This window comes from Tasmannia lanceolata, unplaced genomic scaffold (assembly GCF_043159265.1).
Source record: "Tasmannia lanceolata isolate RefF3 unplaced genomic scaffold, GAP_Taslan_0.1 ptg000005l, whole genome shotgun sequence".
In the NCBI taxonomy this organism is placed as follows: Eukaryota; Viridiplantae; Streptophyta; class Magnoliopsida; order Canellales; family Winteraceae; genus Tasmannia; species Tasmannia lanceolata.
The window spans coordinates 124,047-128,228 of record NW_027518682.1 but is presented as its reverse complement, the minus strand read 5'-3'; positions in this window follow the sequence as shown (position 1 = coordinate 128,228).

The window sequence follows — 4,182 nt, the reverse complement described above, 5'->3', positions numbered from 1 at the left end:
ATTCGGGTAGGGGCCCACATTATTTGGATGATCCAAAGCGTTCATTTGATGGGTCCTGACATAGATATGGTGTGCCCAAAAAATAAGCTCCGTCGGATCATCCTAACCCTTCAATCTATGGACGAACCTTTAGCTGAGGGGGCAAACCTTAAACAAATTGAAACTACAGGGGTGTATTTGTCACGTTTTAAACTATAGGGGTGGAAGTGGATGTGTCAGAAACTAGAGGGGTGTAAAGGTAATTATCCCAAAGTTAAAAGTGAAAACCCACGCACCCACTGTTACTATATGTGAGTGTAATTTCTGCCTCTATGAGTTGAGTTGATTCAAGTGTTTGATTCAGCATTGTTTGATTACAGCATTGTTTGATTACAGCATTGTTTGATTCAAGTGTGATGTGAGTATAATTACATCATTGTTTGATTCAAGTGTAATGTGAGTGTAATTTCTGCTTCTATGAGTTGAGTTGCCTTGCCAAACAAAAATTTTCCTTAAAAATTTGCGTCAACGTGAAAAAACCCGACCCGACCTGAACCGACCCGAGATTTATCATGGGTAGGGCCGGGTTTGGGAATCGTGGGTTTTCCGAAAAAAAACCCGACCCGAGATATTTCTCGGGTAGGGTTGGGTTCTCCAAAACCCGACCCGCCCGACCCGAGTTGCAGCCCTACAAAAAATCCCCCCCCCCCCCGCGAAATTTTTTCCATCATAAATCTTTTTCTTGCAATCCAACAAAGAAGTATCAGGAATCAACCCTATTTAATTTTTATTTGGAGGAACCTTCAATTTATGATGATATCACTCTATTTAACCATAATCATATAATTTTCCTTTAAATCATGAAAGGAAAATATTTTCTGAAGAACATTTTTTCCATCAGAAATGTCTTTCTTCCAATCCAATAATCATTTCTCTTAGGTGAAAGGTTTTAGGATCTAAAATTTTAATAAGCCAGTAGCCACCATAGGCATCTGACTTTAGTACACAGCTAACAAAAATATTCTTTAAATTCGCCAAATTTAAATAAGCCAGTTGTTGCTTTTCCTACAAACATTTCTTCCACTACGCCTCATGATACAGCCCCAAAAACCATGTCCATAGATTGATCTTAACCATCCGATATATGATCAACCGTCTAATGTGCTGTCCTCCTATAGATCGGATCGTTAGGATCAACATACGGAAATGAATTTTGGGGCACAACCTATTTAGGTTGTGTCCTATCTTATGGACGGTTTGGATCATCCTATTGTGTGGGCCGTACAATACTTTTTGAAAAATAAAGGACTCTTAAGGCCTTTCATCATATAAAAACTCTTTTTGACCGTTATCTATTTTCGTTACGCTATTTCTCTCATTTTAAGCAGTAAAATACACTACAATCGTCCAAAAAAAATCACCATCTGTTGCTTTTTCCTACGAACATTTCCTTCAATATGCATCCAAAAGTTGTCTCCTTCACCACCATTCTTGTAACGCCAATAAAACTTCTTAAGACCACCAAACCTGTCAACTAACCTAGAGATTGCCTCTTTAAAAGCCAATAAAACTTCCCTCTTTTCTTTCACTTCCAATAAAACTTGCATGATCATATCATTTCCCTCGTAATTGTAGAAAGAAAGTTTTTCCCTAAAAAAAAATATTTGTAAAATGTGATTTGTGTCAATTTTTTTTTTGTTTGGGACCCAAACATTAGTTCATATAGCGTAAAATTGAGTGAGAAACAAATTTTCTTGCAATCCAAAGAGACTCAATATAAATTAAGTATGATTTCAAATTATTAAAGGAAATATTGGAAGCGGAAAGAAAAAAATATGAATTGTTTGCAATTTTTTCAACTTCTGACTGAATGTTTATAGATAATAATATGAGGAATATCATCATTCACATGATTCGGATCTTTCTTTCTTTCTTTTTTTTGGCTCGGTTTTCCTTTCTCTTTAGTTACATCATACATGTTTGGATTTGTGTTTTCCTTTGTATGATTTAATGTTAAATCATTTTGTACGATATTAGTGATAGAATTTGACAGTTGATTGCAATTTAATTGTGGAGCTATTGACGAGTTTCTCTTCTAAAACTAATTTATGATTTTTTCTGACAGCGAAAAATAAGACATAGGACTCATCACCATAACCATGGACACATCAAGAATGATGAATCATTAGACCCATAAGTACCTCTATAGGTGTCATTTTTCTCCATTGTTTCTTCTTTAGGGTTTTTGAATTATATAGGTTTTGCTCATTTGTTCTTCCCTTTTATTAAAAGATGAATTCAAATTAATGAGTTTCCCTCAAATATAACTTTGGGCAAGTCAAATTGATAAAAGAAATACGAGGAAGTCTAAACTGAAGGGAGCCCTTGCAAAAAAGAGGTGAAAGGGCTCCCCCATTGGTTGCACATCACCATCATGCTTGACTTTTTAGCCGTTATTAATTCATGATGGTGATGTGTAGCCAATAGGAGAGCACTTTCACCTCTTTTTTGAGAGGGCTCCCTTCAGTCTAGAATTCCTCAAGAAATACATCCAAGACAAAATTAAGTTTTTATTCATATCATGTTGTCGCTAGCTTGAGAATGAATGAATTAATGTTAAAAGTAATGTTTTTGCTTGTGCAGGTTGATGATACTATCATTACAGGTGATACACTTGTGTTATGTTCTTCAAACACCACTCTAAAGGTTCTTTGACTTCAGACATTTTTTTGTGTGTTTTTGTTTTCCATCTTATTCTACTAACTGATTTAATCTATTGAATCAAAACATGGGGAAAAAGGTCTACTTGTTTCTCGCAATACTGAGAAAGTATATTTTATAGTTTACATTTACTTTCTTCTTAATTTGTTAGCTTCATATTAATACTATTTTTTATAGATGTAGATGTATTTAAGTTTAATAGCTCATTCCTTCTTTACGGTTTCTGGCATCTTCTATTTGATGTCACCTTTAGAATCAAGAGCAACCGTTCATCAACAAAAGTAACACAAGGACAAGTTTGAATTTGCAAGGGGAGGTTCATTCCACTCTGACTTGATTATCAGATGATATGGAAGCTAATATTGGAAGAAGTTTTGACCTTACAAAGATGAGGGGGATCTTCGAGTCAGGAGATAGGCAGCTTTGCGTGTACACATCTGAATGTTATGCAGTGATGTTCCATAGTTTAGTTTTAGCATTAGAGCCATGTGGGAGGTGATGCCTAGGCAACATGTGTGTAAGTACATAAATGGGTTTAATATTTGCAAGCTCGGAGAGCACTCTTTACATTGTAAAAGAGTCATATGCAAATATAGATAGGTTACAAATCCAAGATTTTGAGTTGTAGGAATGCTTTAGTACCGACTCTGATAGGGTGATCCCACCTTTGATTGATCAAAATTTTTCATTTTATAGACCTTGCTTTGTTTAGGCCTTATTTGTTTTTTTATTTTATTTTGAGAACTGATTGAGAGTCAAAACTAACTATTAGAGTCAAAATAATGTTTAATTTTCAATCCAATAGTTACTTTTGCAGTCACATTTAGTTCTGAAAATCTAAAAAAATGGGAATTTAGGACCTGTTCGTTTTAGATTTCAAGAATCGATTTTGAGTCCAAAGGTGTTATTGAACTCAAAATTAAGGCTCTGTTTGTTTTTTTATTTTCAGAACCGATTGAGAGTCAAAACTAACCATTAGAGTCAAAATAATGTTTAATTTTCAGTCCATAATTAGTTTTGGAGTGACAATCGGTTTTGAAAATCTACAAAAAAGGGGGACTTGGTACCTGTTTGTGTCTGGATTTTGAGAATCAATTTTGAGTCCAAAACTGTTATTAAACTCAAAATTAACGCCATGTTTCTTGTGGATTTTGGGAACTGATTGTTGGTCCTAAATGATTATTGGACTCAAAATTAAGGCACGATGTTTCTTATGAATTATGAGAACTAATTAACTACAAATTGGAACTAAACTGTAACATTTTTTGTGTAATATTATATTGAACACATTGGTGGTTCAATAATTGATCTGCTCCATCAATCTGTTGACGGATCGCCATCCGAAAATCACACTGCTAGATAACTATACTGATACAAGGTTTGGTGTGCAAATTGAAAGCTACCGTGAGTTGGACTCACTAAGCCGTACCGAGTGGGTGTGCGGTGCGAGATACTACAAAAGGGGTGGAAATATCATCCACA